This window comes from Hylobates moloch, unplaced genomic scaffold, assembly GCF_009828535.3.
Source record: "Hylobates moloch isolate HMO894 unplaced genomic scaffold, HMol_V3 SCAFFOLD_6, whole genome shotgun sequence".
In the NCBI taxonomy this organism is placed as follows: domain Eukaryota; kingdom Metazoa; phylum Chordata; class Mammalia; order Primates; family Hylobatidae; genus Hylobates; species Hylobates moloch.
Genome location: NW_026652281.1, coordinates 39,325,403 through 39,352,954, shown reverse-complemented (window position 1 = coordinate 39,352,954; position 27,552 = coordinate 39,325,403). Strand labels below are relative to the sequence as shown.

At 42.5% G+C, this 27,552-nt stretch overlaps 1 long non-coding RNA gene across 1 annotated transcript in view; it reads right to left on the bottom strand.

Moving 5' to 3' along the window:
• The window catches only part of LOC116470362 (uncharacterized), a 79,090-nt gene extending 52,220 nt beyond the window's left edge, over positions 1–26,870 (bottom strand). The window contains exons 1-3 of the long non-coding RNA XR_004248590.2: positions 23,503–26,870; positions 21,905–22,126; positions 20,269–21,151 (exon numbers count right to left, since the gene is read on the bottom strand). This is a non-coding gene — a long non-coding RNA (uncharacterized LOC116470362). The remainder of the gene's footprint in view (positions 1–20,268; positions 21,152–21,904; positions 22,127–23,502) is intronic.
• Between the last annotated feature and the right edge of the window lie 682 nt (positions 26,871–27,552).

Here is a 27,552-nt window from a genome sequence, read left to right as displayed (position 1 = left end):
AGGCTTTCTTGGCATCATGTTAGCCGTCCTCTCAGGGCACTCTGGGCTGCTCTCCACAGGGCGCTTCCACCGTCGGTTCCAGGTCTGGTTGTTTCTAAAATTCAGAGCCAAATGTAGTAGCACCCAAGGGAATTCACTGGGTCTGGCATGACGGCTTCACACAAAGCCAAGCAGCATCTGAGTCTCTGCCGTGAGTGGCTATAGTACACTACACGTTGGACAAAATTTTCAGGGACCTTCACCAAAGTGCAAACCAAAGCAATCGTTCACATACGCAACATTCGCCCAGGTACTCTCCCAGGTAAAACAGACAGGAATATTTATCTAACAGACTGGCAGAATGCCTTGAGAAAGTCAGACAAGATTCTCGCAGCAAGGGCCAGTCTCGTATCAAACAAATTCTAATATATCCACTTTATGAGTCTCAGTCCACTTTTAATACAGTAAAATTTCCGTCTTTACTGGCCTGTTTCATGTTGAATCCATAATGGAACATGACCCAGCTTTGACATTATTTGTAGATATAAAAACATGGTGCTCTGGAAAGAATTATAAATGTTTCACTGAGCTTTAGTAGGAAAGTCTTCTCTTGAAAAATGGAAATCAATGTCTAGCATAACATGTAGCACTCTTAGAAATAAGGCAAATTCTGTACAAAACAGAGTCTTGCCTGAAACAAGCTTGAGTACATCCAATCCAGCAATTGTTATTACTAATAGCTGAAGAAGATTCTTACTAGAAGAAAGAAACAGGAATGCTGGATCCACATTGCAATGAGAACCATATGTGACATGCATTCGCATCAATAACTGTCCTCGCCATTCATATATTAGCATCTCATACATTATCACTGAGGAATTATTGAGAACATTTGGTCCACTGTGACCGGGGACTCGCACCTCTTCTGGGTGGGACCAGGATCCTCTTGTTGTCAAGCTCTGTGGATGTCCCACAGCTGTCAAATGTGCTCATTATCCCCGTTCATTCTGAGGCTCCTCATTCACTTGTAGAAAATTCTCAGCTTTTTCAGTTCAGTGTTCATGATGACAGAATCTCTGCTAGACTGTGAAGAGTACTCTGCTTTCCGTCACTGTGCCCTACAACTCACTGGCTGCTGGTTACAGCCTGGAACAGCATGTCTACTGCACTGTGGGGCAGATTGGCCCTACGTCTGTGTCCTCATGAAGCTACCCATGCTGCCATCATGAGACAGTTTTATTTTAAAATTATCCACACTTGCTTTCAGGCAAGAGGTGAGTAGTATTCAAAGCTCAAAAATTTTTTAAAAAAAACTACTGGAATATGAAATCTGGGACTAATTACAGTCTCAATTTTGGATGGCTCAGTGATTCTTTTCCATCGCACTATCTGTGGGATTCTCTTTGGCAATGAAATCATTAATGTTGAGATAACTAAATAACAGTGCTGACCAGCATACCTCTTTGGCCTAGGTCTTTGTCAGAGCTGAGCCCTCTTGAAATCTTGAGTTCTGAGTTTGGGTCAAACTAATTTGTGCCTCTGTAAAGGTCTTGCTTCGAGTTGATGCTTGTTTTTAAAACAATTAAAGGCAGAGCTAATGTAATAGATCTCCAAAAAAAAAAAGTTCCCAAGATAATGAAAATCAATTGGATAATATTAACGTGTGGAAATGGCTTTCAGAAATGGTTTGAGTGGTTTGTCATGATACAAGTCAGACCTCAGAGGACATTAAGCAAATGTTACAGATGTATTAGAGTACGAGGAGTCTTTACTTGACCATATAACTTTAGATGCAGATGACCTGTCATTTCCCTTGGACTTATTAAACGGCTCCAATACTCAGGATCCTATTTAATGGTGGTGCTTGAGCTTCTTAAATGTAATGGAATAGCTAGAAATGATTCCCTGGACTTCTTTGCTGGATCTCAGCAACAGGTCAAAAGGCCAGGCCAAAATCACTTCTCATCATGTACTAAAATCCCAGCCATGCCAAGGACCTCATGCTGTTTATTGCCACCTGCCCCACATCATCAACCTGCTCCTTGCGAATAGCTCATTTCTATTAACTTTGAACATTTAAACACGCAATGATCAAGGCTCTTCTGTCTTTTCACAGTTGGATTCAACAATTGCTGGCTTTAATTCCTCACTTCTCATTCATTCTTCAACCCAGATGCAGCCTGACCTGCCACTCCATGAAAACCGCTCTTGCACAGATCACAAACAGTCTCTTTGTTTTTAAATGCAATAGACACCTTTCAGTCTGAATCTCACTTGACCTCTTGGCAACTCTGGGTGTTTTTGATCAACCCGGGATTTCACTAGGATGAGGCAGAAGCTGGCAAGTCAAGGCAGCAGCTCCCTCTGACTGAGGGAGATTATACAAGGTGGGTCCTAGAAGGCTACAAGGGTTTAGAGTCATGAAACACACATCACCCTCTCACAATTCTGCCTATGCTGGTGCTAGAAATCCCACTGGGACACCCTATGTTGTGTGTTGAGGGAAGGAAAAACCAAGACTAGCTTTGCAGCATGTATTTTTTATCCCCTTTCTCCTTTTTAAAATTCTCCCATTGGAGTAAGGATAGGACAACAGTCTCCAGGCAGCAGGCAAAAATATGAGCATCATCCTTCCAGATGAGTTTATGCTAAGTGTATCAAACATAACATGCTAAATTGTTAGTAAACATTTGAACTGATGGAACTAGGCAGGATTAGCTATCATTTGTGTTTTCCCCTCTCTTTATCTTCAGTCAAATGTCCTTCCTCCACATCATACCCCTGGTCAGCTTAATGAATTTCTATAATTAGCCATAACTTCTGATCTATAGCTTTGCCTTTACCTTTGCCAACATATTTGTCTGTACCATGCTATAGCCATGGCCTCTAATCCAGCTAGCATTCTGTGGCACCTATAGAATTGCAGTCATCAATTTGCTCGCTTTACAGTGTGCTTTGTTTTCCTAGACAGCTTCTGGCAAGTAGTTATATGAGGCCATGAGCATCATTCTATGTGACCTTCTCATTTTCTCCTAAGCACCTAGGTAGCCATTTTGCAATTTGCCTTCTTTCGTAATGCCTATTCTCTTCCTGCTGTCTAGCCCACTATTATCGAATAGTCTTCTCTGCTAGAAAGCCCTTCTTGTACACTGTGGTGCTTAATAAATGTTTTAGTTGAATCCCAAACCTGTCCCCACTCCAATAACTTGCATTTTTTTTTTCCCGAGTCTGCCTTCTAGGATTACCAAAAAAAATACCTGTGCGTTCTGTGAGAGCATGGTGTGTTTTACATGGCAGTCTCTAGAGTGAGTGAAGACTGATTCCATGTCTCCATTTAGGGCAGCCACCTCAAAACACCCCTTTCTTTCTCCTTTCCATTGTTCTTATTTTAAAAAGACAAACCCCGGAGTCTTTACAACTGCTTATAAGGCCCTATTCCTGTTATTGTTCTGCACAAACCTCCTATACTGTTCTCCCGCTCTTGGGCTAGGGAGCCACCCCAGCCTGCCTGCTGTTCTCAGACACGCCAAAGTCCCTGTCCCTCTGTCTGAACTGCTCTTCCTCTCCCTTCCCCCGGGCTCATTCTGCACCTCCGTCAAGTTGGCTTAAACTTCCCCTCTGCCCCAGCAACCTGCACATTCTGCCCCAGAATTCCCCATGGCCCAGATTCTGACTCTATCCTTTCGCCCATAGCAAATTATATAACTTCTTTACTAAGTTTATTTGCTTAGTGTCTATCTCCAATGCCTCACCATGAGGACGGGAATCTGCATCTCTCCAATATTTATCCCAAGTGCTGAGCAAATGTCAGGTACACAGCAGGTATTCACCTTATTCATTATTGTATGCATAAATGAATGGAGGTAGATATAAGGAAGTAAACATGCATTTCAAAGTAAATTTCGACAGGTTGTCTTTTCCTAATAAAACACCTCCAGCTCTACCCACACTCTTCGTGTGTTTCTGCATCTCAGCGAAAAATTGACCCTTGCACGAAGCGACCAAAGAGGTTCAATTTCCAGAAACCATAATTTTGACAAAAGATCACGTGATGGGGTAGGGTGGATTTGGAAAGGAAGAGTTGGTGGAAGCCCAGCTGGAAAAATCAGCTGGATGGGGATAGATTCAGGAGATAGTGGTGAAGGGGGAAGAAGCAGAATTGCACACAGATCTACTGAACAGCTGGACACAAGGCAGTAACTAATTCAGAATGCTTGACAGAGTCCCAAGCAGGGAAGGTGGTTGTTGCTGTGGATACATTTAGTTTGAGTTGTGATGGACTTTAATTGTGCTGAGACAGGCAGAGCAAGAAGATCAGGATACCTTGTAAACTGTCTAGGTCCAGAGACCAGCTGATCTTAGGGAAGATGAAACTAAGAAAAATGACAGGAACCTGTGATTGCATCAAGGTTGCATGGTTGGTGACACTGTGGTGCCTGCAGGAGATGAGCTTATGTTATAGTATTGACAATGGACGTATTCAAGGTTGTGCTTTCCCCTTAGCATTCTCTGGGTTAGAACTCCTCACTCGCAACTTTCTAAAATAGGTATCGGGGGCAGCAGATTGAGCCAAGCTGCTTGGAGCAGCTTCTCTGTGTTACAGGATGTGAGATGTCAGAGCAGTTGACATGGTGACCCATCCACAAGGAGCTTCTGGTTTAGGGAGAAGACAGGTGTGTATGCAGACAGCTGATACAACTTCCAGTAAAGACAGTAATTCTATTTGGAGGAGGTGGAGGTTAAGCCAATATAGGAGACTAGGCAGGATCTTAGTAGGATGTGGGAAATTAATTCCTGGCAGGGGGCAGCAGGGGCAAAGACTTAGGGATACTGGGACAGAAAAATATGGTGGATTTTCCATTCAGTAAAACACATGACACACTTCAGGAGCAGCAGAGGGGGATAAAGACAAAGGAAAGTCAGGTTCAGTCAGGGAGAACCCTGAAGGCCAGTCTCAGGGCTCTGGGCAGCTTTTCTCTGGCAGCTATGATAAGTCACTGGATGTTTATGAGCAAGTATATAAATGGCTCAGTACAGTTTTCCCTTAGATGTTGAGGACTGAGGAGTAAGAGGAGCCCATTTATGGAGGAGGCTGCACAGATGTGAATGCCCCTCGGGTCCAGCTACCATAAGAGACTGAAAACAGAAGGTGAAGTTGACTGTATACCGAAGCCCGGGAGGCTGCTCCCTCAGCTGCAAGTTCTGGGTCATGCCTGGCCTCTCTGGACTTCTGAGGCAGGTGGCTACAGGCCACAGAGATGAAGAAAGTACATCATAGCCCAGGAGAAATAGCAATCATGTACCTGAAATTTATGTCCCCTCATGAGATTTTCTACCTCATATTTTTTCTGCCAGCTTCCAAAATCTTTTTTCTGGTTTTGTGTTTAGTCAAATTTAAAAAAAAATATTTAAAAGGAAAACTAATAGACACAATGAGTGAAAAATAAGCAGAAGGGAGGTGTAAATCATAAATCAAAGTGTTGCGATGAAACACGTCTACTTGAGAATTGTGGTCATAAAGGTATTATCTAATGTCTGATTGGATGGTCCACTTCAAAAAATAAATATAGATGATGACAACTTCTTAGCTGTCTGTGTATGTCCTCATAAGCCCGACTTCTTCAGAGGTTACAGGGCATGAGTAGGGAAATTGCTTTAAAAATAATCCTCTGTCATTTTTCAATTTCCAAATAAAATTGGTTATTTGGCTCAGAAAGTACTTCGTGAAAGATAAATCATTTTTAAGAAACACTGAACTGCTATTAAGTTTTATTCCTTATGTGGTAGACACCCCTGCCTTTAAAACAAATAATGTACTTTACAAAATGAAGTATAGCAAGGGCATTTGTTCTATCAAAGTTGACAAGAAAACATGTTTAAATGAAGATGCCATCTGTTTCCTGGCCTTAACACTGACATTTCCCTGTTCCTTCCATGCACCTACATACCTCAATGTACATCATGTATTAATAACAGATAGGGTGGCAGATGCTCCCATTTCTGCTGCCTTTGGAAACATGTAGCAGATTGTATTTAGATATTCCATGATTATATTGCCTCATATTGAACAACTATTGTAGACTTATGCTCCTCTAAGTAGCTAAAGCCTAGTACCTGCCCATGGCCTTTTATGTTACCTGAAGGGACAGGCTGTGGAGCTGTATTTAAAACCAAGAAGGTATAGCAGCCCTGCCTGACTTCCTCAGACTTCTTTGTTCTCTCTTCTGTAATAGGCAACTCTGGCCTTAAACATTCTATTTTTGAGACACCCTCTGTCACCCACACTGGAGTGAGTGGTGCAATCATAGCACATTGCAGCCTCAAACTCTTGGGCTGAAGCCATCCTCCCACCTCAGCCTCCTGAGGAGCTGGGACTACAGGCATGTGCCACCATGCCCAACTAATTTTTATTTTTATAGAGACAGGGTCTTGCTATGTTGCCCAGGCTGATCTCAAATGCCTGGGGGCTCAAGTGATCCCCCTGCCTTGGCCTCCCAAAGTGCTGGGATTACAAGCCTGAGCCACTGTACTCAGCCTTAACAGACATTTTATGTGTTTTTAAAATGTATGTTTTGGTAAACTGCCATGTATCCAGAAATACTTCTTAACTCAAAATATCATGTGTAGATGTGCACATATGTGCACACACACACCCAACAGGATGTTGAAATTGCATTTTTCCTTAAAGATTTTTAACTAAAGTACAGAACCATCCCAGTACTTGAAGTAAATCCAATTCGAGTTTGACAGCAATCAATCTCTACATTTGTTTCAGTAACTCCACTTAATCCACTCACACACATCTCTGTCTTTTCGTACTCTTTGGAGTGTTTATACTTCAAAAGCAATGCTAATAAGCTTTATCATTTCAATACAGTTAGCAGCACAGTATGTGTCTATTGGTGAGAATATTGGTGTCTATTTATAGACCTGTTCTGACAACTCTGCTCTTCCACCATGTATAGGACATATTTTCTATCACATTATTGGATTCAGGTTTAAAATGCAGCATTAGTGTATTTATTAGCTTACATTGAAGGCTCTCTGTTTACGTGTAATCATACTTTTTAGCATAAACACCTTTGGTGAGCATAATGTGTCCTGCAGTTACATGTGACAGTTCTACTTCTCCTTCACCTTGTCTGATCTTTTATACATTTGCTGAATACCTTTCTGCAACAGGACTTGAATGGTCATTCCTGTGGCACAATATATCTAATCAAAGGTGTGCCCTGGAGAAGATGGAAATATTAATGTTGATATTCAAGGAGAAACAGGGGCTCGGGGCACTGGAGAAGAGGAACTAAGGAGCATGGGCTGTTCTGAATTGTGGGTGTTACTAGGAATACTACCCAAATAGTATCTAAGTTACCCAACAAACATGGCTTCACAGAGCATATTTCAAACACTCATTACCATTCTGGACAATGTCCAGAAACACTGCCAATGAGGAAAGAGCTGAGGGGCCTTTCCTCCTGCCCACCCCAGCTGCAAAACAAAAATGATTTTTAAAAAGAGGGGGAAAAACTGATCCTATATTGTTCCTGGGCACAGAGTTAGGATTAAAGTGAAGAAGTACAAAGGGATTGATTTTAGCATTATAATAGGATGCAATTTGTACCTAGAGTTGCCCACTAGTGGGACGAATGACCTTGGGAACTCCATGGCACGGATGTTTCCGTGGGGTGTCGCAGATGTTCTTCAGTATTGGAGGATGAAATTGGCCCAGAGCAATGGTTCTTGAAGCTGGCTGTACTTCGGAATCACTTGAATTTCTCTGAACTGAAGATTTCTGGGCCCCACATCAGACTTCGTAATCAGAATATCCAAGATGGGAGCTCTAAATATACGTCCTTTATAAACTCCCCAGGCAATTCAGATGGACAACGAGCATTGGGAACCACCCATAACATTGAACTCTAAGCTGTCATTCCGGATGGAATTTCTGCTCCAGATGCCTACGACAGTAACAGTAATACCTTCATCGTCAGATCTGTTTCTTTTTCCGTGCCTGAGCTTTGCTTTCCTTGGTCTTGGCTTTACTTTCAGCCAGACTCTCTCCAAGGGGTGGTAAACCGACAACTAACAGCTCCAGGCTAGTCCCTTCCAAGTAATACTCATTTGCCAAAATCTTATGTTTTACATAATATAGATGCATGAAACTAGGAAGAAATTTAGGGGATTATGTGCTATTAACCCACAATTATATGAAAGTTTGCTTCCTTACAGAAAGGGAACAGCTGGTCTCATTTCCTCCTGAGAACAGCACAAGATAAAATGAGTTGGGTTTAGACACAAAGACAAGTACCTCATCACTGAAAGTCATTTAACTTCAACTATGTTACTGAGGACAGACACAAATATTCCCTTCCAGGAATCTCTGGAAACTATATGGGTTTCTCCATGCTCAAGAGGGCTAAGTCCTGCCTACAGGTCAGATGCTCCAATGGCACTAGATTCTATATTAACTTTCGGCCCCCCCAAATGCATCTGCAATTTAGACTGCTTCCTCAGGTCTGACTTCAGTGTCTCTCTAGGATAGGGTGTGGCTGTGTCTGGCAGCAGAGATTGTTGAAGTGGTGGCCAAGGGCCTGGCTTTAATTTTCACATATAAAAAATTGTTTTTGTTTTTCTTTGAAATCGGGGAACAGGGAGGTGACTGGACTTCATAGTTGTTTTGTTCATTTATTACCTAACTCCCCTGCCTGGAATGAGACAGACTAATTTGATTGGGTCAAGGATATATTCCCCAATGCCTAGAACTTTCATCCAATAAATAGAAAATAACTGGCTTTAAAGCTGGGAAGAGAAGGGAAATATGTGACTAGCCTGTGGCTGCTTCTCACCAGACTTGGAATGTGGAGTGAATGCAGCACCTGACCCAGCACAAGGTCCCCTTCCCTCCCCACCAGAGCAATGAGCACCAAGAAGAGTTGGTGGTCTGCGAGCTGTGCTCACCTTGTGGAGAGGTCACTTGGTTCAGCCTCAAACTGAGTCACAGGCCACTGCATATCAGCCATATCAGGAAGCTGAGAAGGTGGCAGGGAAGAGCGGATGGTGGGCCAGTGCCAGGTGGGGTAGGGCTCTTCACTACACAGCAAGTAGTTGCTCCATGCAGTGTCCAGAGCTCCGTGCTGTCAAGTCAGGGAACCAAAGACAGACATTCATTAAGCCGGTGTCAGTGCAATGTGACTTCCTGGGCTAATTGATCAAAAGCCTGCTTGTCTTCTCTTCCTCCTTTTGCTTCTCATTGATCTCTAATAACACTCTCATCTTCGGACAGATCAATGTTGCAAATGAAAAGCAGCTATTTTCCCTATAGAAATCCAAATTCACTGGACCTTCCTTGGCCCTTGCTAAGATTGTATTTGACAGAGAATGCCCTGTCTTCATGGCAATCAGTTGCAAGAGTGATCGAGGTAGAGACTTGAGTGCCAGCATGGGGATGGTTTGAAGATATATTCCACAGGTAACCTGTCCTCCCTTGGGAGTGGTCAGTTCGTCTTGACCATGCCCAGCAAAAAAGTTTTTGTAAACAATCTTTCACAATTTACACTAAGGAGACAATGGAGTGGATATCTTGGTTTTTTTTTTAACCTAGAATTTTTTGCCACCCACTGTCTAAACATGACAGACCAAATCTTCTAAAGTGTTTAACACCCACAGCCTGGCAACTCGGAGTAGAAAAACTCATGCACAATATTCCCTTTCAAGAGTATTTTTAGTTTATTCCATGAAGTGACTTGTTTTATTCTTGTAAAAACCATTTAACTGTCAGCAATGGTTCATGTCTACTAAGTTCTGCAATTCCCACGAACAACTCAGTTCAAGACAATGAACAGCTTCATCTGAATTTGTTTGTCTCAGTCATAGCAGGCTCACAGACACCTGGTGGGTGTCCCTTGGTTTACCAAGGGAAGCAGTGGCATCTGTTCTCCTAGAATAAAAGTCCAAATCCTCTAGACTAGAGTACATTTAGTTCTAGCTGGTGTGGTATATTTGCCTGACATAATGTGTAGGATGTATCATTTTCTTCGCGGGGGAAAAGACAGCAGAGCTAAGCTGGGTAATTTGAAGAGTTTTAAAAACTACTCACAGTGATGTGGGCACAGTGTTAAGAACTAGAAGGAAATTCCCAGGGCTAGCAACAGCAGGGAGTCACTACTCTTGGTCAGAGAGGGGATGGAACAGTTACAGCACCCCAGGAAGAATGGTTGCAAGTGGAGCTGGCATAGCCCAGAGCTCGCCCTCTGCCCACTCTCCAGTCTCCTGCCAGCAGCTCCTGTCAGCCAAACCCCATCAGAAGCCAGAAGGCAAGGGAGCCCGCTGAGGTAGCCTCCAGGGGCACAGAGCAGGTTAGCCACAGGATCCCAAGGCAAGTGGAAGATATGCAGCAAGTGACGAGGATGGAGGGAGACAGGGGTGATCCACTGAATGCTCCCATTCATCTTTGTTCATTCCTTCATTCAGACATGTTACTTGCTAAACACCTATAAGTGAAAGCACCTTGGAAGACACAGGTGAAGCATGGTAAATGGTCCCTTCTTTCAGGGTGCCCTTAATTGAATGGGAAGACAAGGCATCACCACACAGAATGCCAAAATAAGCGCTAAGCTGCCAGGCAGAGCACTGCAGAGCTCATTGGTGGGACAGGAGTTTGGAGGTGGGAGAAGGCAGTGTGGGCTCTGGAGGAAGGTGGGTGCAGGTGGGAGTGTAAGAGGATTTCAACAGGTCCCAGGTGGGGTGGCAGGAGAGTCCTGAACTCTTCAGTTTCTGCCTCGGCACCTCTGTGGAGTGAAGGACTGGCCTCATGATTTTTTAATGAGTTCTAAGACTGTAGAAAAATTTTAAATACATATACCTTTTTACTGAGTATTTACAATGTGCCAGGCGACTTACTATAATCTTTTGTCGAGGCCTTACAGCACTGCCTTGATGGATGTTATTTCCCACATTTTATGGATGAGGACAAGTGAAACTCTCAGAGGCAGGGTGTTTTATCTAAGGTCACATCTAGTGGTACAGCAGCTTGGATTCAAAGTCAGTTGTTTCTGACATCAAATTCCAAGCTACTAACCTCCTTAAGGATAAAGGACAATTAGCAACAGTATCAGCCTTGGTTGAAACATTTTTCTGATATCCTCATGTGCTCTCAGATGCCTGGCAGCTAGAACCTGGTCCCCAGTTTAAGGAGCTGTCCAACTTGTAAAATTGGTTTCCACATGAGCTGTCTGCACTTAGGCGCAGTATTCGCATCCGAGGAAGTCTGCATGGGCTGCTGTCTCTGTATTATCCCTGTTTAAAGTCCTCTAATGACTTCTCATTTGCCTGGAATCCATGAACTGTATAGACAGACAATGGCCCCCTTCTTCCTCTGATATGATTTTCTACTATCCACCATGTTCTCACTCAGCCCCAGCCACACTGGCTTTTTCTTTGACAAGTTATATTCTTTCCCCCATAGGTTCTTTGCCCTAGGTCTTCCATCTGGAATCTTCTCCCTGTAGATCTTTACGGATTGGTTCCTGTTATTCACTCAACAGAAATGTCCGAGTCCTTTTTCTGATCATGCCCCATCATGGTTCCCCATTCAATCTCTGAATCACCACCTTGTCTTATTGTCACTGTAAGATTCATCACTGTCTGATATTTGTTATTGGCTTACTCTGTCCACATGGGGGCTGGAAACTTTTACTATCTTGTGCAATGCTAGGTAACTATGCCTCAAGTAGTATCTGGATCCTTAAATGTTTTCCAAATGAATGAATTCATGGAGATGAAACCTGGCTCTGCAAAGTAGTAACAGTAGTATATATTCAATATTTTATACTTGCCCATGTATCAAGTGTTATTTGTACTTATATTTGAAGATGAGCAAAGTGAAGTTTAAAGATGTCCAAGGATGGGCATTTGTGTTGGTTCCAAGTCTTTGCTATTGTAAATAGTGCTGCAATAAACATATGTGTGGATGTGTCTTTATAGAAAGATTTATAATTCTTTCGTATATACCCAGTAATGAGATTGCTGGGTCAAATAGTATTTCTGGTTCTGGATGCTTGAGGAATCACCACAAAGCTGCAAAGCATCACTCTCAGCAACCTAACACAGGAACATAAAACCAACCACCACATGTTCTCACTCCTAAGTGGGATTTGAACAATGAGAATATGTGGACACAGGGAGGGGAACATCACACACCGGGGCATGGCAGCAGGGGCAAGGGGAAGGAGAGCATTAGGACAAATATCTATTGCATGCGGGGCTTAAAACCTCGGTGATGGATTGATGGGTGCAGCAAACCACCATGACATACGTATACCTACGTAACAAACCTGCACGTTCTGCACATGTATCCCAGAACTTAAAGATGTCCAAGGATATGCAAGCAACAGGACTATAACATACAGCTCTTGAAGCTAAGTCATTGGCTTTACAAATCCACTATTGCTGCTTGTATGTGTTAATGGCTGTGATTGCGAAGCTCCCAACCCCCACAAGTACAGTGGCTTAAATTAACACTTTCCTCTAACGTGTTATTACAGAATTCAGTGTCTGTCAGTCAGAAAGCGATGTCCATCCCTGGATCCAAGCTGGCTGTCCCAGTTGTTGGCATTTCCTAGCCAGCTGAAAGGAGGAAAGAGGGAGTGGAGAGCCCAAAGCTTCCTTAGGAAGACATGATGGAGAAGTTACATACGCCGCCTTCACAAGAGATATAAGAGAAGCTACTTTGGGGACTGTGTGCCCAATTAAAACTTGGTGAGTTTTGTTACAAGAAGGAAGAGGAGAATAGATGTCGGGGGCAATGAGCAGTCTGAGACCTTGTCACAAGCCATCAGATACAGGTTATCACTGTCTCAATCTTACATAGGAGAAACAGGGGCTCAAAGAAGTTAACCATTGGCCAGCCTTAATGAAATCGTTTTTGCCATTAGTGAAAGAGCAGAAATCATAATATTCCATTTTAGTTCCCCATTTCATCATTTCACACACAGACAACACTTCATGTTCTATGCTCAGATGAGATTTAGCCAATTTTAATCCTACTACATCATTCAGCCTTGACCTCTTAGAAGTTTAAGAGTGATTAAAACACTCTTAGAAGTGTTTCAATCGAAATGGACAAGGAAGTAAGTAGAGGTGAGAGTCCAGAGGGCTGGGACCCTGTCTGACCCTTTGACAGCACAGCTTGCCTCCTTCTGTATACTGGGCTCCTGGGGAGACTGCCTTCAAAGGCCATATACCCAAACAAGGTAGGACCCAGGTCTCAGGCAGATGGGGTTGAGTGTACACTGGGGGCTTTGTAAATGAGAGTCAGGTTCTCTGGTTGCTGACCAACGAACAGGTCATCAGTAGGCAGAGTAGCCACAAGCTCTTGTTTGCTGGGACAGTCCTTGTTTACAGCTGTTGTTACAGTGTAATTAAGAGTGCCCCTCTCAAAACTGTGCCAGTTTAAATAAGTTATAATGTACCCTACCAATAGGCCTATGTTGCTGCTGACACTCAGGCTTAAATGTTTTGGGGCAAAAACACTTTGGAAATGTTGAACAGCTAAGCAGTAGAGATGCCTGACATGCCTTAATACAAGTCTGTGGATTTGATTGCCACTGTGAAGTCCCATGAGAAATTGCTAGTTATTTCCTAGTTCAAATTAGTGGAAATTCCATTCTGCTGGGGAAACCCAAACAATCTAGTTATAAAGGTAATTTTGTTGTCTGTTCTTAGGTTATCAAACAGTGTGTCTTTGTTTTATACTGTAAATTAATGATTAAAATATCTAGAAACAGAAGCATGCATAGTCACAAATTATCCAAACTACGTAAGACTTTATAAAAATCTGTAAGACACATTCAATAAGTAACCTAGAATTCACCTATTTCCCATCTATGCCCTTTGTTTTCAATGACACTCACTTTTCAGAATACTGAGTTACACTGCACATGGAATTTCAGAAATGTTCTGAGTTAATCAAAATGTACTCAATTTGTAGCATGACAGTTTTATTTCCCAGGGGTCATCACCACCACTCCATATCTAAGAACCTGATAAAAAATCCCAGAGATCTGTAAAATGAGTTCTCAAGGAACTTTGATTTGGAGTAAGAAAGATGTAGCTAAAGATCAACACATAAAAGCGTCTGCTTCTTGAAGTTGGAAAGAAACACAGGAAATATTCATTATCTAAGAATGGGTAAAAGAACAAAAGCTACTTAAGGTGAATTCACTTACAATAGCAACCAGAATTTCATAGTACGTGATGAAAACAAAGGTTTGATACAATTAACAAACTAGATTTTTGTATAACTTTCCAACAAAATTGTAGTTCAGCATATACCATATTTTACTTAGTGCTTGATTTTTTACAACATGACCACAAAGAGGATGACTTAGCCTCACTTTTCAAAGCCTCAGCATGTGCAATTTTGAGCAGTTCCATTCACTTCCATCAGACATCACTTCTATGAAATCCTGAATATTTCACAAGATTTACATTTTTATTTTGCAGATCAATTGACATCGTATTAACAGTGCATTGTTGAATATTCCAGACCACCAATCATACTGGAATCTAAATAGAGACACTGATATGATCGGTGGGAATCAACACTAAATGGAGAATATTTGAACAGAGAATAATTTCATGACTGTTTGATCTATTAGATAGTATCTTTCAAGTCCCTCATGTCAACAAGCAACAGCAGCAAGGCCGTAAGTAATGAACTCTGGACTTATCGAGGACACCCTGTACTTTAGGCTTGAGTCCTAACTCCAACTTGCACTCTGGTCTTGAACAAGTGACTTTGTCCTCCAAGCCCAAGAAAACCAGATTATTTTTGTGGGATCCAAGGGGTTCTGTAAAAAAGCTTTAATGGACATATTCTGAGGGCGTGTGCTCATACATTTCCTTCAATTCAAGAGTCCAAACCTCGAATCTAAGGTCTTTCACATGCTTTCTAAAGTTGCTCCCAGCACTCACATTCTCTGGTTTCCAATCAAATTCTCAGTGGGGAATAAAAGTAGAAGATTAGATTAAATGCGGGGTGCAGCAGGGGGTGGGAGGTGCAGGGGGAAGTCTTTGAACTATTACCTGTAGTCAGTGTTGAAACGTAGGTAGGTAATCCATCTATTCTAATACATAATCTATTCTCCAGAAACTCCTTGAAACTTGTTTTAAGGAAATACAGAGGCTGGGTACAGTGGCTCCCAAAGTCCCAGCACTTTGGGAGGCTGAGGCAGGCGGATCACCTGAGGTTGGGAGTTCGAGAGCAGCCTGACCAACATGGAGAAATCTTGTCTCTACTAAAAATACAAAATTAGCCAGGTATGGTGGCACGTGCCTGTAATCCCAACTACTTGGGAGGCTGAGGCAGGAGAATCCCTTGAACCCGAGAGGTGAAGGTTGCGGTGAGCCGAGATGGCACCATTGTACTACAGCCTGGGCAACAAGAGCAATACTCTGTATCAAGAAGAAAAAAAGAAAAGAAAAGAAAAAAATAGAAAGGAAAAAAATGGAAAAGAAAAAATGAGAAAGGAAAAAATGGAAAAGGAAAAAATAGAAAAGGAAAAAATAGAAAAGGAAAAAATAGAAAAGGAAAAAATAGAAAAGGAAAAAATAGAAAAGGAAAAAATAGAAAAGGAAAAAATAGAAAAGGAAAAAATAGAAAAGGAAAAAATAGAAAAGGAAAAAATAAAAGAGGAAAAAATAGAAAAAATAGAAAAGAAAAAATAGAAAAAAAACAGAAAAGAAAAAAGAAAAAAGATTTTTTGAGTTTATGGTTTCAGGGGAGTCAGGATGCTGTATAGAATACTTAATGACGTATATACAGTTGCAAATCATTAGAAATACTGGGCACTCAGCTGAATCTATTTTTAAGGACTTAAAACATCATTAACTACTATCGTATATTAGTAATTATGACTAAAATATCACTGTACTCATCAGGCTAGGAAGACAAAAATAGCATGTACTATTTAATATGGGTAGAGTGAGTCGGCTTTCTGAGAACAGTAACTTGGCCTCTTATATAATTATTCCAAACCTTGGCATCATCATAGCTGTAACTTTATTAAAGACTAAACAGTAAACTAAGAAAACCTCAATGTGATATTCTTGTAATAGCAAATACAAGAAATAAATTGTTTTGATGGACCAGCTCCACTTTCAAGGCTCTTTAGAATCTCCTTTGATGGACTTACAAGATTTGAGTTGCATTTATTCATCATCTGCTCATCAGGAATGGAGGGACTCAGGATACGGAAATCTGGCATGATAGTACTACATTAGTGTATGGCTGAACTCATGAAAGCTTGAGTGACAAGGTTCAGTGGTGTGTGGGCTAAAGCCAAGGGTTTTAGGAAGTTATTTTTTATTTAGCACTCTTAGCCAAACAGAACCTGTCTGTCAGTGTGGGGTTTGAGAACTTTACGTAAAAACTTGAAGCAGGTTATGGAGACTGTTAATTCAAATAGAATCAGAGGCTAGGACATGGAAACTTGTTAAAGCAATTTACTGAGCTGATTTCTCAGAAATTTTTCGAATTTTAAAGGACACCAGGAGATCAAGTTTGTTGGGCTCCTGAGCAGACCATACTTCATAACAGATGGTAAGAGACATGTAAATGATTGAAGCTGTATAGAAAAATAATGAGCAGGCCGGGCACGGTGGCTCACACCTATAACCCCAGCACTTTGGGAGGCGGAGGAGGGCAGATCACTTGAAGCCAGGAGTTCTAGACCAGCCTGGCCAACATGGTAAAACTCTGTCTCTACTAAAACTACAAAAATTAGCTAGGCGTGGTGGCACACACCTGTAATCCCAGCTACTCAGGAGACTGAGGCATGAGAATTGCTTTAACCTGGGAGACAGTGGGTGCAGTGAGCCGAGATCATGCCAGTGCACTCCAGCTTGGGCAACAAAGTGAGACTGTTTAAAAAAAAAAAAAAAGGTGGGGTGGGGGGTATAGTTTACCAATTCAAGTATGTGCCAGTATTTAGATTAAAACTGAACATAAAGTAACTGACAATAGGAATTACTTTCTATTGAACTGCCATGAGATTAAAATCAGATTTTCAAAAATTACACTGAAGTGAAAGTAAATTAACAGTCTCAGAAGACATCTGCAGGTTCTAATGGCTATGTAAGGATGGACATTTTTGTTACTTGCTTCCCCAGCATTTATTTCTCCCTTTTTAGTAGTAGCTCCCATTTTTCATTGGGATCCATTCCCTTCTTCACTATCAGCCTATGGGACGCCATCCAAGGCTCCACGGGGTGGACTCTGCTCAAACACGCGACTCTGTATTTAATCACGCCAATCATGACACCATCTCCTTTTGGTTACAGTGACTCAAAGACTAATGGGTGTGACCAGAGTGGACGGTGAGTCGCTGGACTTTCTGGGAGTCTACTGAAGAGACTTTCTAGAGCCAAACCTAAGAGGGTGTGAGGATGTAGCTGCTTTACTACCTTGAGAGCAGAACAGGGAGATTTCAGGCATCGTCTGGAGAAGCCTGAGGATGAAGACAGTCAGACATTGAAGAGAAACTGAATCCTAGAGGCCCCATTTAAGCCCCGAACCCAGCCATGCTGAATGCCAGGTAACCCTTGACTCTTCAGCTCTGTGAGGCAATAAATTCCCTGCTTAGTTCCAGCTTAGACTCCGTTTCTATCACTTAGAACAAAATAATCCCGATTAAATGTACTTGCCCTTGAGTTTTGAATATATTTCAGGATGAGCACATCAGGCAGCTGTCTCTTAGTTGATCAAATTTCAAAAACTGCTGAGAATAACTACAACCGGTGCTTGTGTTGCATGACTCCATGGGTGCTGTTCAGAGACTACCCAACAAAGAGATTCCCCAAATCCTAAGGAAGGTGCAAGAAGGTATGAACCCCAGTTCTCTGGAATCTAATTCTGGTCAGTGAGGCTCTGAGAAATCTATCTTCCAAAAAAGCCACTAAAGTAAAATGGGAGACCCGCCAGTGAACTAAACCTGAGATTAGAATTGAGATGTATCCTGCCTGAAAAAGATCTTACAGTTCAAGAATATTTTGTAAGCTAAGTATTACTATTTTCACTTAACCAAAACTAAACAACCAGCATGAAACCTGTAAGTGTATTTTTATGAAACTGTGAGACTTGTCTTATTATACGTAGTAAAAATATGAATTTTAAGTCATTGGCCCACTACTTTAATATGGATAGTTTTGCCTTACAAAACGCTGAAGGTAGACAATAGTAATGACAGATTTTTTTTTTTTTTTTTTGAGACAGGGTCTTGCTGTGTCACCCAGACTGGAGTTCAGTGGCATGATCTCAGCTCACTGCAACCTCTGCCCCGCCAGGTTCAAGTGATTCTCATGCCTCAGCCTCTGGAGTAGCTGGATTTACGGGTGCGCACCACGATGACTGGCTTTTTTTTTGGGGGGGGGGGGGGGGGGGGAGAGATGGAGTTTCACCATGTTGGCCAGGCTGGTCTTAAACTCCTGACCTCAAGTGATCTGCCCCCTCCGCCTCCCAAAGTGCTGGGATTACAGGTGTGAGCCACTGCACCTGGCTGAATTTCTAAGAGATGTAAGTCCTCCCCCATAAAAATCTCACAGATTTGATCCTAACTGGTAAGTTGAAAAAACTCATTGTAAGCTCAGGCTTCTTCAGGAGAGTTTACAAAGCTGGGTGGCAAGGTCTTCCCCATCATCATGCCAGTTACAGGACGACTGGTGGCTCAAATGGATGGCTGAGGACTCCTAGAACCTTCAACAGCTGTCTCCTAGTCCCCAACTACTACCACAAAATGTCCTCCCCATAACACCCTAAAATGACATCACTTAGAGTTCCCTTTGTGTTGTTGAACACCTGCAGGTTCCTAGCTAGCCAAACTTGAATGTGGTTACTTTAGCCAGCTTGCTGAATCAAGCATGGAACTGGGGAAAGTGGGAACAGGAAGTCAACGGAAAGCATGTTCCTCTTTGGATAGGATTAAATTGGTGGAGGGAAGGAATCGAGGAAGCAGCATGTATTCAACTTTCTCTTCTACCATTTAGAGGCACTTACATGTTATTTGATCTAACCTTTCATTCAGCCCTTTATGGTAGGCATCATTAACCGCCCCCACTTTTTTTTTTTTTTTTTTGGAGACAGAGTTTTGCTCTTGTTGCCCAGGCTGAAGTGCAGTGGCGCAGTCTCGGCTCACAGCAACCTCCACCTCCCGCATTAACCCCATTTTTATAGATAACTCATCAGTTATGTAACCCATCAGTTATGTTTGTGTTTCACAGTGAGATAGAACTACAGTGGCTTTCTACAAGAAAAGTGTTTATTTTCTCATGTAACCAGCACAGAGGCAGGAAGGCCAGATATAGCATCATCTGAACAAGATTGAAGTAAGAAAGAAGTGGTGAATGGAGAGTGGAGGAACTAACAGTACCTAGCACAGCTGATGAAAGACTAAGTAGGATACTAAATGTCGACAGTCAGCAAAATAAATAAAGCCAGGATTTGAACCTTGCACCGAACCCAAAGTCAGTGTACCCTCACCCATATTATAATGACTCTGGATGAGATCCTAAAACTGGAAGGCACAGATTACCTTAGGTTCAGCCATCAGCATGTAGGAGCAATTACCAAAATAAGCTCTTCATTTCCACCTTCCTCCTCAGGGCTAATTACCACCGCCATCGCTTTCAGCACCTTATCTACCCTTATGTTGTGATTTTCCTCCGATTTGGTCTTAAGGCTGCTCTGGAGAGTGTCTGTAAACTCTAGCCCTGTCCTGAGGAGGCTCCAGGGGACGTGGTCGTGCAGTGGCATGATCTTGGCTCACCGAAACCACCCCCTCCTGGGCTCAAGAAACCCCCCCACCTCAGCCTTCCAAGTAGCTGGGACTACAGGCATGCGCCACCACTCTTGGCTAATTTTTTGTAGTGAGGAAGTTTTGTCACGTTGTCCAGGCTGGTCTAGAATTTCTGGGCTCAGGCAATCCACCTGCCTCAGCCTCCCAAAGTACTAGATTACAGGCATGAGCCACTGCACCCAGCCAGGATACTTCTTTATCCTCGTAGATGGCATAATGCCTAAGTGTGACCCATGACCAGGTGTCCCTCTCATAGGAAACACTAGCAGAAGCCCTTGTGGCTCTTTTCTGGCCCGGGTCCAGTTTATTCCTACCAGGATAGTCACTCTCCGGGAGAGCCCTGCGCGGGAGAATTAGATTCGGGTATGTTGGTCAGGTGAGACACAGAGGGGGCCACAAAACAAAATATATGAAATGAGAGAAGCATTTTATTACTTACACGAGTCCCCGAGGACTGATGGGAAGTCCAGAGACAGCGGGCGCTCGACCAGCAGGTGGGAAGGGAGAGTGACGGCTTGAGACCAGGCCTCTATAAAGGCCCATGGGCCTTCCTCTGGGAGTCGTGGATTGGCCAGTTTAAATAAAACAAGGGTGTATGCGGCTGGGGGTGGGGGGGGGGGGGGCTTATTTATCTGACTCCGGTGTTGACCTTAGGTTTCCTGATGGTCAGCAGCTGTGGAGTGAGTTGGGCGTTGGGTTGGTGAGATGAGAAACACATGGGCTCCTCCAGGCATGGTGGCTCATGCCTGTAATCCCAGCACTTTGGGAGGCTGAGGCGAGTGGATCACTTGAGGTCAGGAGTTTGAGACCAGCCTGGCCAACATGGTAAAACCCCATCTCTGCTAAAAATACAAAAATTAGCTAGGCGTGGTGGTGCACGCCTGTAGTCCCAGCTACTTGGGAGGCTGAGGCAGGAGAATTGCTTGAACCAGGAGGCGGAGATTGCAGTGAGCCAAGATGGTGCCATTGCACTCCAACCTGAGTAACAGAGCGAGACTCCATCTAAAAAAACAAAAAGAAAAAAAAGAAAAGAAACACATGGGCTCTATCATGCCCCTCTAAGGAAGAGAAGTCACACCTAGACCAAAGGTGGCAGGGTGTGACTGGGTTTCACACAGCTGATGCCGGGTCTAAAAGTGGACGCTGAGGCAGCAGCTATAGTAGACAAGTGATTGACACCTTGAAGATGATGTTTCTAAAGTTTCTTCCTTCAAGAGAACACATGTGCATTGTCTTGTGCTCAGCACCAGCAGGTGTGGACACCAATCACTCTTCTCACAAAAGCCATCTTTTTAGTTGCCATTGCCAGGGTCTTGGGGGAACTAGAAAGAAGGTCAGGAAGCTAATTAGGGCAGGGATGCACGCTTATGGAAAATAATCTCATGCTGAACATCGTGATGAAAATTTATCCCTTGAGTCCTTCTTTGAAGGGGGTTTTGCTTTTCTAAGTGGTATTAACTTCATTGTATTTAGCCAACACACTCAGGAAAGCATTAAAAGAAAGGGTGACTGTGATGTTTTTTTCCAGATTAAGTTGTCAACCTAATTTTACATAAGTCAATAATAAGAAAATTCTGGCAGATGGCTTCTATGAGCAGGTAACATTTCCTCTCCTAGTTATCAATATGGCCCAGGTTCAAAATGGCTAAATGTAGGATGGGAACAAGTGTAATGTGCTTCTAAGTTAATTGTTTTATTTTGAAATAATCACAAACTTACAGAAACATTATAAGTATGTTACAAATAACTCCTTTTTTCTGGATCTATTTGTAATTCACCAACCTGATTCCCATCACCTCTAAATACTTCAGTATGTATTTCCTACAAACAAGGACATTCTCCTGTAGAAACATGACGTAACTATCAAAATCAGAAAAGTAACCCTTTTGCCATCTAAACCTCAGCCGTCCTTCCATGTTAGCCAGTTGTCTCCTACGTGTCTTTTATGGCAAAAGGCTCCAGTTCTGAATCATGCACTGCATTTGTCACGTCCCTTAGGTCAACTTTAGTCTGAAACAGTTTCTCAGTTTTTGTCTTTTCTGACCTTGTATCTGTGAGGATTACAGGCTAGTTACCTTGCAGAGTGTTCCTCAATTTGAGTTTTTCTGACGTTTCTTCACAGTCAGATTCAGGTGATGCATCTTTAGAGGGAATATCACAGAAGTCCTAAATGGCTCTTGTTCAGGTGGCACAGGATTTCCATTTGATGGAAACATCATTGATGATGTTTCTTCACTTTGACACTTGAGTCAGGTGATGTCTGCCAGACATTCCCATTGTAAAGTTACTTTTCTCCTCTGTAATTAACAGGTGTTGGTGGAGAAATCGTTTGAAATTATGTAAGTATCCCATTTATCAAACTTTATTTTATTCACTTATTTATATCTGAGTGGACTTACGTTTCCTATTTTGTTCAACGGGTTATAACCTTTCATTATTATTTAGTTTGTTGCACAAATTGTCCCGTTTGGCCAGTGAAGGCCCTTTCTAGCCAGTTTCCTAGTCTTTGTGATATGTTCCCATCATTCTTTGATCACTTCCTTTTCTGGCTCAAGATATCCTAGGCTCATCTTTTCTTTTCCCAAGCCTGAAATCAGCTATTGCTCCAATAAGCCCCGGTTTCCTTTAGTGGAAGGTGATTTTTACAGATCAAGATCTGGGTATTAGGATTATCACTACTCCTAGGCATCTTAGCTGACAGAGGTTGGCACTGGATCTGTGTTACAGTAGGTAGCTAGGCAGGCATGAGCAGGGCAGTGGAGGGCTCCCCCTCAACACATACCAGGAGTGTCAGGCGACCATCAGGTGATGGTCAGACGGTTGTTAACTGTTTCTCTGAATAATTGGTCACAGCCAGCGCCAGGGAGAGGTAGTCTCCTAATAGACAGAAAACATCTGAAACTGGTCAGCAGCTTCCCAATAAGATCTCAGGAGTGGGGTGAAGTAAAGCAAGATCCCGGAAGTATGCCAACATATAAAACCCTAGGTCAACAGGTCAGGCTGCACATTTGGTTTCTCAAGTTCCTCGTTTGACCCTCTTCCAAGCTGTACTTTCCTTTCCTTCCTGTTCTAAAGCTTTTTAATAAATTTTTACTCCTGCTCTGAAACTTGCCTTGGTCTCTCCTTCTACCTTATGCCCCTCAGTCAAATTCTTTTTTCTGAGGAGGCAAGAATTGAGATTTGCCACTGCTAACTTGAGGATAACTTGGATACCTGCCACCACTAACATCTGTGTACACACACACATTTAGAGCTACATTTATACATCTATGGATACGGAAAACCATGGATTCACACTGATACATTGAATTCCCATTCAATGCCGTGGCTTCCATCTCATTTCTCCCTCTCCACATTTGTAACTCCCTTCACTAATGGTGAAAAATCTCAATTCCATATGATTAATATATTTTGTATTTTATCAAATCCCCTGGATGTAACCAGCCTCCCACTGACCCATCGCCACGTGCTCCCCTGTACTCACCTCTTGTGGGTCCTAGCTTTCTATAACTGAGCTGCCCCTACAGGGATGCCTTCCTCACCCAGTTTGGCTCTGACACCCTGCATCAGCCCCCCGACTTCCACCCTCTCCCTCCCACTGTCTGGCATCCTCAGCTTGGGGTTCGATTCCCTGTGCTGGGCCATTCTCTTCAGGGACACTGTCCATACTTACTTGGGCTCCAATACTCTGTAGGCCTTGAACACACCATGCTGAGTTGCTCCTCTGCAGGACTGCCTCCTCACCCTGTCCTGATGCAGGCACTGCACTCTGTGCCACTGTGGTTCCCTTCACCCTGGCACCCATACAGTCTTCTCTCTGCCCTACCTAATGGCTTTAGCACTGAATTGTTCAGGAAGGAAAGCGAATGAGAAAGAAGTCATGATTTGGATTAAAACAAAATTTGGAAAATAGCTTTGGAACTCGAAATGAACCATGACCTTTGATTTGAAAGAAAGAAAAAGAGAAGCAATTTTGGAAGCCTCCAGGCCAGTGGTCATTTCCTCTGTAGAGGGCAGTGGATTAAGTGGTATTTATGTGTTTAAAGGAGCAGATCCCTGCACAGTAGAAGTGGTTTTCCCCCTAATAGGTAAAGGAGACAATAGGTCTAGAGAATGCCCACTGTTGGTCTAGCCTTGGAACAACAGAGGGGGTGCATCAGCTTAGTTTCCCAACACCAGCTGCACCCATAGTGGATGACCACACACATCCTTCAGAGAGGCCTCAGGACCTCCTGGCCCATGGCTGTGGCTTCTGTGGCTGCCCTAGCAACTTGGCCCTCAAAGATTCTTTTCTTCTGCTACATAAAAGATAATCTCATAGGAGGCTCCATCATTTATCTTCAAAGCTTTAAAAATAAATTTGGGCATTGTGTTTAGTGCACGACTTACATGAAACTGCCGCTGTTTAGGAGAGTGGATTTAAGTATATTCATGAATTCTGTGAGAATCTAGATGGTTGTTTTACACTAGGCAGAAATTTCAAATGATTATAAAGGAAAACATGAGTCTTTTAAAATAACTTGGTATGTTTATTTAGAAACACAGGAGGTAATGGAAGTTTGTATTAGTATGTTTTAGCAAAGCCTTATTAAGATAGGCACTGGGAACTCCTGACAACACCATGGCACAATGACTGGCCTCTCGGGCTGTGTACCTGGCCTCTCGTCCTTAAGCAGAGCACAGCACAGCCTAACAGCCCCTCTCAAGAAATAGCAATGAGGAAGGAGTTCGTGCTATGTCTGCAAATTCCCCAGGGGAAAAGCCTTGGTTTGTTTTAGAAAACATATTTGCTTGTTTTTATATTTCTAGAAAAGATTAGCAAAGTTCTTGCCCTTTAGAGTTTTTAAAAAGGTAAAATAGAATTGTGATTGGCGGAAATGTTAGCACTTAGTTTCTGTCTTGAGTAAAATCATAAAGCAAGATTCTCCAACCCATGGCCCACAGGCTGCATGCAGCCCAGGATAGCTTTCAATGTGGCCAAACACAAATTCATAAACTTTCTTAAAACATTATGAAATTTGTTTGCATTTTTTTTTAAAGCTCATCAGCTATCATTAGTGTATTTTATGTGTGGCCTAAGACAATTTTCCTCCTTCCAATGTTGCCCAGGGAAGCCAAAAGACTGGACACACCTGTAGGTCAGAACACTCCTCGTCTCAGAGGGGCCTCCTTCCTGCAGTGCCAGCGAGGACCTGCGAGGCTCTGCTGGGATGTGGATGCAGACAGGCCGCCCCACCTCAGCCTCACTGCCTTGTAAGCCCTGAGGCCCAGGAATGTGCGCAACTAGAGACTCCATTCTTAGTTTGAGGGCTGGAAGCAGTGGGATCATGAGTGGGTATTTCCAGGTCCTATAATAATAGAGAATTAAAGAAAACTGAAGCCCTTCAGCCAGCCTCAGGACCCCAGAGTCCTGTGTTCTCTGTTGTGATCAAAGAAACAAAGTAAAGTGTGTCCTGAGAAGTCACTCGGCCCTAATTATGGCAGGACTCAAAACAGAGGGAAAGAAAGTAGTGATCCTGTGACAGGATAGCTTGCTTATAGGGTGGCTTTCTAAGCAAAAACTATGAATAAAGTATAATCGAAAATTTCTACACAAAAATCTTTGAGGATAAATGGAACTGTGTTCACTGAGCACTTAAAACACATACACACGAGGCATAATATCGGTGGATTAACTTTGCTTTAAGAAATAACATAGATCGTGCAAGTCCCTGTGTGGTTAGGATTTTTGGCAGAAAAATTAAGCAATCTTTGTCCAAACTTTAGTGTGTGTAAGAATCTCCCAGGAAACTGTTTATAATTCAGATTCCTCAGCTCCGCCCCCAGAGATTGCTTCACATGTCCACGGAGCAAACTGTAATAGACAACAAATTAGGGAGAAAAGAGGAAGGGCATCATAGTCGGCCAGGACTGTTCAGTGTGAAGGAGGCCTGGGGAGCCCAAGTCCCTCACTGTTGAGCTGCAGATAGCCAGGAGAAAGGCATGGGTGTACCTCCTTTGAAAAGAACAAATTTACTAAATTATAAAAGTAATATATTATATTCAGTTAGAGAAAAGAAACAACTAACACTATTATCCAATTACTCTAACATGTTAACGCTATTATTACCTCATTCCCATCTTTTTAACAGATACCTAATTTTACACAATCACAGGACATGCATTTATAAATTGTCTCCTCCTTTCCTGTTTGATTGCACATAAGCCCTATTCCATGTCTCCTCCTGGTCTCCCTAAACATAATCGTAATGAGCTCCATGTTGTCCTATTGGTTTCAAGGTCGCTTACTTTATCATCATCCAACTGTTGAACGTTTACTTTGCTTCCAGCATTGCCATGTTGAATACCTTCATTCCTAGAACCTTTGACCTTCTGGTTCCAATCCGAAGGTAGATTCCCTTCATCCTTCAGATCTGTTTTTTATTTACCCCACTGAATGCTCTTCTCTTGTGATCATCCCAAGTCAGGGCCCAGGTACAGCCTACTGGCCTTGAGAGCAATGCTGCAAAGGGCTGGGGGCAGTGGAATTTTCACCGAGTCCAACTACTGAAGGATGCTAAGAAAGAAGGGAATTTTTTTTTCTATGCTAGAGATTGTCCAGATCTCTGGAATAATTGTAAAAAAACAAACAAACAAACAAAAATAAACAAGAATCTCTCAGGGACCAAAGAAGAGCTTATAGAATTAAAGAAAGGAGGCTTTTTGAAATGAAAGGAAAGGAGAAAAATGGAAAATAAAACACAACCTGAAAGCTTGAAAAATGATAACAGCTAATGCTTATTGAGTTCTTTTTTTGGGACTTTGGGGGACCTGAGGAAATGGTGTCCCTCTTTCCTGATCCACTTCTAAACAAACAGAGGAATAAGAGAAAGGAGTGGCAGATAGTGGCCAAAGCTGCACCTTTGTTACTGATATAGGCTGAGGAAGGAAACAGTTTATTTCTGTAGGCAAATGCTTTTCTCCAGGGCCACTTCTAGGGTGCGCAAGGTCCTGGGCAAATATTTTTGTTGGGTTCCTGTCTACACAAACAATTTGACTTAATATATTACAAAATTCATGAGCCCATGTGTGATACTGTGATTTGTCAATGAAGATTTAGATCAAATAATGAATGAAGAAGTCCTTCCAGGTGGATGGAAACATTAGGAATGAGGAAAACGTGTTCCTACCCCACGCTGACTATATGCCAGATCCTAAGTACTTTATATATGTGAACTCACTCATAATAACCCTAGACAGAAAACCGTCTGTCCATGTTCTACAGATGAGACAACAGGTACATGGAGGTTGAGTAAGCTGCTCAAGGATTCACAGCTAGAACGTGGTAGGACTAGGATTTAAGCTCAGTCAGCCTGGCTGATGAAGGAAAGAAGGAATGAAGGAGGGACAGGAAAGAGGGAAGAAGGGAAAAAGAAAAGTGAGAAAAGGCAAGTGCCTGTCACCTCTAGAGCAACTGGCAGGATTGTTTAGTTCCTTCCAACTTGGAGTCTGTAAATAAATATTGCCTCAGCTTCCCTCTTTTTAAACTCAAGAAAGTCTGCCCAGAACAACCCTAAATTTGTATTCCCATTTGATAGGAAAAAATATTCTTTTTAGGTGCACTCAAGCTTATCTTCACTTTTGTAGAGATCATCTCTGACATTAACAAGTTGCCAGAGAATGCTGTTACTCAATTTATAAGACAAAATGTTCCCTTCATTGTCTTTATTTTTTTACCCAGCAG